Source organism: Polistes canadensis, unplaced genomic scaffold (genome assembly GCF_001313835.1).
Source record: "Polistes canadensis isolate GaletaPanama2010 unplaced genomic scaffold, ASM131383v1 scaffold_136, whole genome shotgun sequence".
NCBI lineage: Eukaryota > Metazoa > Arthropoda > Insecta > Hymenoptera > Vespidae > Polistes > Polistes canadensis.
In genome coordinates this window covers 130,766-140,696 of record NW_014569683.1, presented here as the reverse complement: position 1 = coordinate 140,696, position 9,931 = coordinate 130,766, and the positions used below count along the sequence as shown (strand labels likewise).

The window sequence follows — 9,931 nt, the reverse complement described above, 5'->3', positions numbered from 1 at the left end:
GGTTGGTTGAAAATGCGAGAAGGTCTTATAAAACGACGTGTCTCAAGTATTAAATAGTTGTAAATCGATTTTGGAAATGATAAAAATTGAAAGAACAATAGTAAGTACGAAAAAAAAAAAAAAAAAGAAGGAAAGAAATAAAGGAAAAAAAAAGAAAAAGACAAAATGGAGAAGAGATAGCCGACGAGTTAGGTCGTCGGATTTCTAAGACGACGTCATCCCCATCCTCTTTCTCTCTTTATCTATCTATCCATCTTATCCATCTATCTATCTATCTATCTATCTGGTCTCGTCTACAGCAGAGAACCGATAGCCGACCTTGATTGAAAAGCAGATGACGCGGAATAAGGAGTTTTCCGGCGTGGTTGAGGCTAAGGGATGACGAAGACGAAGACGAGGACGACGAGAGGTTAGACCAAGGAAAATGTCTTCTACCCCGGAGGCTCTCCAATTTCTCAGAAACGCGGAATTTATTTCATTCCCAAGAGTCTGATGTAGGACGAGGTGAAAAGGAAAAGATAAAAGGATAGCCGACTAAGAGCAAGAGAGAAAAATAAATATATGTATATATATATAGATATACTTCTTTGCTTTCTTACTCTTATTCCTCTTTCGATATCTATAGAAAAAGAAAAAGAACAAGAGTAAGAGAAAGAGGGAGAATCGTTCTAAAAAAAAAAAAAACTAGAATATATATGTGTTATGATTAATGTGTATATTTCAGAGATTTTATAGAATGTTTATTAAAATTCAACAATGTATATTTTGAGAATGTTTTTCATACATCATTCGGTTAATCTATAGGTGTTCAGAGGGTTTTAATCAATTTATAAAATATGTTTCATTGGGGTGTTTTTAATTCATTCGTCGCCAAACAAATTTAGAACGTCTTGCCCTGGTTGCCAAGAAAATATGGAACTTTTAAAAAATCTAATAATATTAAATTACATATGTACTACACGTTTTTATAGTATATGTGTTTAAAATATATGTTTTTTTACAAGAATTATTATTATATACAATTTTTATTCGTACTTTTCTAATAATCAATCTAAATTTGTAGCAGAAACTATGAGTTATCTGGTAATTTACAGTTAATTGGCTACAGCACGGTGGTGGGAGTTGGTCGAAGTGATTTGAAACGCGTGTAAGTGAAACAAACCAAGAAAATTAAGAAATTTCTTTCCAATGTTTTTAACAAGTTTTGATTAATCTATTAAATTTGTTTTACACATTCATTGAGCTCAATATATACAATGCCCGCAATAATACATTGACCGTAACATATATATATTAAGTTGAGAAAAAAGTTTATTCATATTTCAGGTAGATTACTTCAAGATCGCATGGTTTTGGTAATATTCATCGGATATTGCAATACTTGTGTATGTTTAAAAATAGACATTTTATATTGAAAAAAAAAATAAATATTATGTTATTGCCTTTTGAAAGTGAGTAAATATGTAGAAAAAGTTCAATACATTTAATAACTGTTTTGCAAAATAGGAAATATGCTACGTATCGATACGTTTTGATATAAAACTGATTCAAACGTTTGCAATCAGAAAATTTTGATGTCAAAAATGCACTTTGCATTGGTCTATCAATCGTTGAAAAAAAAATTGATAAAATGATGAAAATAATTTAATAAGATTGGTATATCAATAGTTATGATATCGATAAATAAATATCGAATATAAGATATTTTTAAAATCATTTCGAGAAGACTTGATAGTAATATGAAAAAGAAACTTGTGTTTCACTTTTTCATTAAAATATGAAAAAACTTTTTCCCGAATCGAATACTTAAATGTACGTATGTGTACATGTGTCTATATATGGGTCGTATATGGTTATTTTTAGTGTATACGTACGATGAAAGATTGAATTATTAAATTTTTATAACATTTTTTAAAAACAAAAAAATAATTGTTTGAATGATCTAAAACAATTTTCTTTTGAACATCTTATCGAATGTATCTTCTGCACATTGTACGTAAATATTTCGTATATTTTCTCAAAATAATTTTTCATCTTCTCAGTATATATCAATTAAAAAATAAACAATACTTATTTAGCATAACTGTAGTATCCGTAAGACGGTAGATCTCATTATTAAATTTTAGCGAGCGTTAATAAGACGAGAGATATGGTAAAAAACAAAAGGGGAAAGGAACAAGAAAAAAAAAAAAGAAAGGAAGGAAAATAGAGAGAAAAATAAGAAGAAGAAGAAGAAAAAAGAAAAGGAAAAAGAAAAAAAAAAAGAATAGGGGTCGGAGGTCACGTAGATTCTTTATGCGAGAAACCACTCACTGTTTCTTTTGAAATTACCGTACGCGTCAAAAGACGAACCTACCGGGGTTATGGAAAGAGAGAAAAAAAGAAAAGGGAGGAGAGTAAGAATGACATAAAAAGAGGTGAAAAAAGAAGAGTGATAGAAAAGAAGAAGAACGAAAAAAAAAAAAAACAAATAAAAAATAAAAAAAAAATGTGAAATTGGAGGAGTCGGAGAAAAGAGAAAGAAGAAAAAGAAGATGAAGAAGAAGAAGAGGAAAAGGAAGAAGAAGAAGAAGAAGAAAAAGATAACGACGAGACGTGCTTTGCAGTCTCAACGTTAGCAACAGTAGCAGCACAACCGTACCACGAAAGATCCTCTTCGCGGATAAGCGCGAAATCTCTGGCTAACGTTCTTAATATCTCTCGAAGTTTAATGAACTGCGACGGGGCGAGTAAATAATCTCGCCTTGTGCTGCTTCAAACCGCGTTATTATACCTCTTCTTTCTCTCTTATCTTCTTTTTCTTTCTCTCTCTATCCTCATTCTGCATCAGGAAAACCAATCTACCTCCTTAAAAGGTATAAAACTGTTAAAAGTATACGACTTTATTTCATTTCTCATTATAAAACTTTGCGATGAAAATATTCACGACGTTATTCTTATAAAATTCAAACATTCCTCCTTCTTTCCTACCTTTCCTCAACCCCCCCCCCCCCCCCCCGGCCCCTCACTCCTACCATCCTCAACCGTTCTCGCCATTTCTCCTTCAACCCTTTTCGAAAATGTCATCTGAAAATAGATGCATTCAAATTGGATCTAAAATAGAGGCAACGATTTTTCTACATACGGCTATGTGAACAACAACGTAAGAAAGAATAAACTCGTTCGAGGATACGAATATGGGAAATATTGGGGTTGAGTAAATATTACCTAGGAAACTGGGTCATTGTTGTTTCTCAAATTCTTCTTTTTCTACTTTTTCTTCTTCTATTTCTTTTTCTTATAACTTCAAATCGAATGTGGGTCGAGTTTCGACGTAAGAAGAAACTATGTTTATATCTACGTAAATATTGTACACACATGCATATATATTGAAAAAGAAGAATAAGAAGAATAAGAAGAGAAGGAAGAGGATGTATGAGAATACAATATTTGATTTTTTAATATTAGTTTGCCTGAAATGTTACTTATTTGTAGAAAAATGAAACGCGTGTATTAAAAATAACAAAATGAAATGATTTATTGATCAAAATGTGAATTTTTGTTCAGAGTAAACACAGTGAATACAGTGACATCAATAAAAATGTTTTCAAAAATGTAGTTGTGAAGTGATCCACGTAACGTGAATCTAAAAAAATAAGAAGGGAAAAGAATTTAACGTTATGTTGGCCAAGTTGAAAGTCAATGCACGCGGTGAGCAATCCAGTGTTGATGACCACACGGGTGACTCGGTGTTAGCATGCTAATGTCTAACAACGCAATCTTGTCCCGTTGCTCTTGGCTCTCCCTTTCGTAAAGACCAATAGGAAGCCTAGGGTCTAGCTACCTTACTTTAGATTGGCCGACGTTCCTTGAATATCAACTGGCCCTGTTAGACGCCTCGTCTTGAATCGAGAAACCTTTCGTACACGATCGACGATTTGCTGCTACGCGCCAAAATCAAATCTTCGACAAAGCTTCGTTTTAACCTATTCATGAGAACGTTACATAAGAAATAAACAAAATTAATATTTATTAAATAGTTGTAAAATTGTTTCAATTTTTATAATTTGTTATATCGATGAATAATTTAAATTCGATGAATTGTATTATATATAAAAAAACCCATGATTTAGTTAACAATGAGAATTAAATATAATGTTAATATAATAAAGATTTTATTTTTCTTACCTAAAATTTTTTAATATTATTACTAAGTTTACTTCTTAGGGATGTTATTTTTTGGACAGGTTTAAATCAGATGAACAATATATTTTTATCCGTTGAACGTTTCGTCTCTATTTGAGACTTCCTCAGCAACTTGATAGTTATGTTCATAAGTCAATATAACATCATTTTTATTACAGTCATACGTTTTCACTATCTTATATATAGAGTCAATTTTTAAAAACCGTTATCCTACCATAACTTTTCGAACACTACTAGTGTTAACAATGAATTTAGTTAACAATGAAAATTAGATGAAGTTAACAATGCTTAAAAAATACGAAAAGTAACATTACGTATTTTATCCTAGCTCAACAAATTCTCATGCTCAAATATAATTTATCATAAAATATGATTCCTAAAAGAATGTTCTATAAATCTTAGAAGATTGCGTTCATAATGTATCAACAATTTACCACTTCGAGTTCATTAAATTTTGATCATTCTTAACTATTTCCCATGAACAGTAAGCAATCTTTAAATAAATGATCTTTAACTGAGAACCAATCTTTTCAATATCGATTTGGAATCGTTCGAGAAATACAACTCACGATGCTTGCAAGTAGCATTGTTGATTATCAGAAACAGAGAGAGAAAGAGGAAGAATGGAATGGGAGTAAGACAAAGTAAGGCCAATTTAATGGGTGGAAAGTTAAATGCCATGGACAGGGATACGTGCCGAAGAAGGAATAGTCGAATACCAGCGAGTGTTCCTCGTATTCCTTAAGGATTCGTTCGCGATAGAACCCAAAAGAAAAAAAAAAAAAATAGAAAGCAGGCAAGCAAGCAGAAGAAGAAGAAGAAGAAGAGAAACGAAAGGGGATAAAATAAAACGTAGAGGAGGAAGGCGGGATGGTAGGAGAAGGGGGGAAGGGAGGAGGGTAAGAAGTTGTGCGTTCGTGCGAAGGACGCATCGTTACTCTTCATCTGTGGAATGGCCTTTAATAGCGATGATGGTAAAATATCGCCCAAGAATTTCACCAAGAACGTTTGTACCATGTAAGATCCGGGCAGGAGTTTTTCGAAACGATACTCTTAAAAATATAGTAGAAGAAAAAAAAATGAAGAAGAAAGAAAAGAGAAAAAAAAAGATGAGGAAGAAGAAAGAACAAGGAGGTGGGAAAGAAGATGATGAAGAAGATGAGGATAGTAGGGAGGGTTTAGGACGAAAAGGGCTGATGATACCTAGTCGGCTATTATTTCGTCGGGCCGCTTGACAAACGATTACGCCGGGTGCCACTTTCGTGAAAACTAAGAAAACACTCACGCTAAATCATAAGAAGCCATTATCAGAGTCGCGACTTTAGCCTTCACCTGCCCCTCCTGTCCCCCCTCTACCACCACCCTCTCGATCCACCATGCAGAAAAGAAGGGAGAAAGGATGTCCTTTTTCATGGGTGAAAAGTTGCTTCTACTTTTTCTCCCTAACATCTTCATATTTTTCTTTTCTTATCTTTTTTATTTGCTTTTTTCTTGTTTTCCATTTTTTTTTTTTTTATCATCGTCCTACCATTAGCCCCATCCTTGTTTCGATTTGTTTTCTAGCTTCAAAGGAGTAAGCAAGACGTTGTTCTCGTTTATTCTCGACGAACCTGAACATCAATGAATTTTTTAGACCACTCGTGAGAACTCTTTGTGATGGTTCAATCCTACAAAGGATTTCTTCTTACGTTGCAAAGAAAAAGGGCTGATTAAAGATCCGGTACTTTTGATGAGTGAGATAGGGAGAGAGAGAGAGAGAGAGAGAGAGGGAAAAAGAAATACAAGGAAAGAAGAAGTAAAAGGGAAGAGTGAGAATTAACATTGAGCGTAACGTTAAGGTAGGTTTTCAGTGTCCCACAGTTTATACTGCTTTAACACGATCTTCGATAATGACGGGGTCGTGGCCTCGTATCCACTCGGTTAGTTCGATGCACGCACGTAGTCATGCAACGTTGTGTCACGCAACCCTATGAGAAATCGTTTATCCATAGTCCCACATATTCTTACATTTGTCCCATCACGGACAATCGTCACGGAAGGGTTACCTTAATTATTGTTTTTCTCGTTCATTTTATTAACCTATTCATAGATCTGTTACTTTGATTTATCTTCTTAAGATTAAACGAAGATAACATTAGCTTAGTAAAAATATTAAATTTATGTTAATATAATAAATTTTTTTCTTATCCAAAATTTTCCTAATATTATTACTAAGTTTCATTCTTAGGGATGTTTTTTTTGGACAGGTTTAAATTAGATGAAAAATCTATTTATCCGTTGAATACTTATGACTGTAATGAGAAATGATGTTATATTGACTTGTGAACATAACTATCGAGTTGCTGAGGAAGTCCCAAATATAGGGACGAAACGTTCAACGGATAAATAGATTGTTCATCTAATTTAAACCTGTCCAAAAAAAACATCCCTAAGAATTAAACTTAGTAATAATATTAAATTTATGTTATTTAAATTTTTTGGAATTTTTTGATAAATTTTAATGGTCGAGAAAAATTTGTTCGTAAGTTTTTTAAATTTGGCGCTAATCAAGCGTTGTATAGATGGCGCGCTTTATCTAGAGATATCTAGTGATTAATAAGCGTGTGCTGGAATTTTCTAGTGAAGTTACGAAAAGAGTGATTCCCCTTTAAATTAAAACAATGTGTTACATCCAGAAGAATCGTTTGTAAAACACTTCTTAAATACCAACGACTATCGTGTTTTTTTCACAAAGACTTATCATTGAGGAAGCTAATCAAGATCGTAATAATGTCTGTCAATTTCAAATAACAATGCAAAAAAAAAAATGGAAAAAAAGATATGTAAAGAAAGAGAAACAAGGAACTAAATCAAAAAAGAGAGATAGGAAGGTGAAAGAAGAAATACGTGAGGATGTTACGTGCGAGGAAGTTCTCCACTCCCTCCATCATCTATTTGGCCGATGACAACTGGTTGCTATTGGAGACCACTTTCTACAGCAGATGTTTTTTCGACAAAGGGATACGTACAACAATATCGCATCGGCGAGATACTGTCAGTAGCAGACACTAGCCGAGGGGATAGAAAAGATCTGTTATTGGTCGTCGGGATAGATACGAGAGCTACACCGCAACGTGCTCTAAGGATTCTGTAAACCGTACCTGAACTCTACGTGCTCCAAAGAAGATGAAAAATAAAATAAATAAATGACCTTTTCTATTTTGTATCTCTCCTATGATGTTTTACCGCCTTCTTTACAATTTCAGATTTTTTTTTTTTTTTTTATTGACTCGTACATCACGAAAATCGAAAACTATTCTTGAGACTCTGATTTTTCATATTTACTAAAATGCTAATTAAATTTTGTATCCAAACTATCTTTATTTTGATACTTTTTTGTATTGTTAAATTTTTACAGTCAATCAAATGTTATTTTACGAATTTGAATTATTGTAAATTTGAGGTTAGTAAAAAGAAAAAATGGACGTCAMGAGGATCGAAAATTTATTCTCCAGGTCCTGATTTTTCTTGTTTCCAAATATGTTAATAAAATTRTTTATCCAAAATATCTTTATTTTAATATTTTTTTGTTTTAAATTCTTACGGTCAATCAAGTGTTATTTTACGAATTAAAATTATTGTAAATTTGAGGTTAGTAAAAAGAAAAAATGAACGTCGCAACTATTAAAAATTTATTCTCCAAGTTCTGATTTTTTCTTATTCTTTCAAATACTGATAAAAATTCTTTGTCCCAATGATTTCTTTTTTGAAATTTTTGTTGTATTAATTTCTGTCAATCAAAAGTTATTTTACAAATGTTAAGTAAGTCCAATATGTTGTAATTTATTAATTAAAGAAAAATGAAATTTTTGCTTTTATTTTATAACCTAATTTTTGTAATATATAGAGAAAAAATAAACCTTTGGTAGGACAATACATCATAGTTAAAGCTTATGGTCGAGCTTACGATAAGTCGACTCTCTGTTGGTGACATTGATTGTTGCTTAGCGAAACAATCACTCTTGAGGCCGGTAGTAACAGCACCACCAATAGCAATAGCAGTGATATCAACACGCATCTCTCTCGAACTAGAGACACTGACTATTGCAAGGTACTAGGAATCATAAGCACTCCTATTCGTAGAGATAGGTTTACAAGCGAATGGGTGTCTGATAACACGTCACTGCCATGAAGAACATCAAACTCTATCCCATTTCCTCGCATGTTTACTATCTGATTAACAACCAGTTCGCGTACAAGATTTTACAAATTGTCTAATCAAAATTCTTACATAAAACGAAAAGTTTGATCATAAAGTTGATCACGACTGATTTATACTTTTCATATTTAATTAAATGAAAGTGAAGAAATTAATTTTTCAAAAAATGTAAAAAATTAATTAATTAACATATTGTTTAAGTTAGTACATTTAAATTCAAATAATTGTTACAAGCTAACAGTGTTGAGTATATGAATTTCGCTGAAACGAAGTTTGTATTTAAAATTAATTTGTGTAAACTGAAGAAGATCGTACAACGTGAGAAAAAATACTTAATAAAAATTGAATAATAAAAATTTATGCTCTCTTAAAAGAAATAGTACTTCTTCAATTCGTGTTTAAATTTATTTGTTACTATAATTAATTAATTAAAATGTAATTTTATAGACTCATTGATTATTGTTAATTAAAAGGGAAATGTATTTTCATCGTAACTTTTTTATCTCTTTCATCTTAAGAAGTAAAAATAAAAATAAAAATAAAAAACAACCAATAGGAATGTAAAACAAGAATCAATTTGCTTTCGTAACCGTATGCTTCAGGTAGAATGAGTCATAAAAAAGTCGTAAAAATGGTCGTTACATTTCCACGACTCTTTTCTTTCTTCGTTTATCGACGTCAGCACTACTGGTGTGAATAATGTTTCAAGTAATTGTAAAACACTTTGGTATTTTGATAATCGTTTATCAATCTTTTGTTAATACAATATGCTATTTATTAATATTTATAAACAAAGTAAAACGTAATTTAAATAATATGAAACCTTAAAAGATTCACAATCGTATAATAACAAAAAGAAAAAGATTATCAATCGGAAACAATAATTATGCATAGGTTTAAACAATGGTTTCTTGTGTGTTTATAAGTATCATCGTTAAGATGAAAGCGTTGATATAAAAGCGATTATTAATATAAATCTAAGAGAGTAATTTTTACGGTGAAGAAATAAAGAGGAGCTGCAAACGTTCTTGAAAGAACCATAATAGACGTTGAAAAGTTTACTCGCGGAAAAAGAAGGTAGTTTTCTTCTATCTTTTCTTTTTTTTTTTCTTCTTTCTTTTTTTTTCCTTTTCTCTCTCTCTCTCTCTCTCTCTCTCTCGTTTGTGGTGTGGTCGAAGTAAACGGTGGAAGAGTTCATTAGCTTTGTATGCTCAAAATAAAAACGTAAGAACAGTAAAAGAAAGGAAAAAGACCTTTTATAGAAAGAGGATTAAACAATATCTTTGAGAAGAGATAAAGATCCAATCGAGAGAAATAAATAAAACGGTAACGGGCGCCGAATGCAATCCGACTGAATGCAAAATAATTAAAATTTAACAGCTGTTCGTTTCTCACTGTTTATCGATTAGCAATTATTCTTTATATTCAGATTCTCGCAATTATACGTGCTTGCGGATAGAAAGAGAAAAGAATTAGGCAAAACATATATGTTATTGAAAAAATATTTGATATTAATTGCAAAAAAATATTAAAGAATATAGTATATAG

The 9,931-nt window shown here is 31.7% G+C and overlaps 1 protein-coding gene across 1 annotated transcript in view; it reads right to left on the bottom strand.

The window, feature by feature from the left end:
- The window catches only part of LOC106788347 (GATA zinc finger domain-containing protein 10-like), a 375,811-nt gene that overhangs the window by 246,905 nt on the left and 118,975 nt on the right, over positions 1-9,931 (bottom strand). The window lies entirely within an intron of this gene.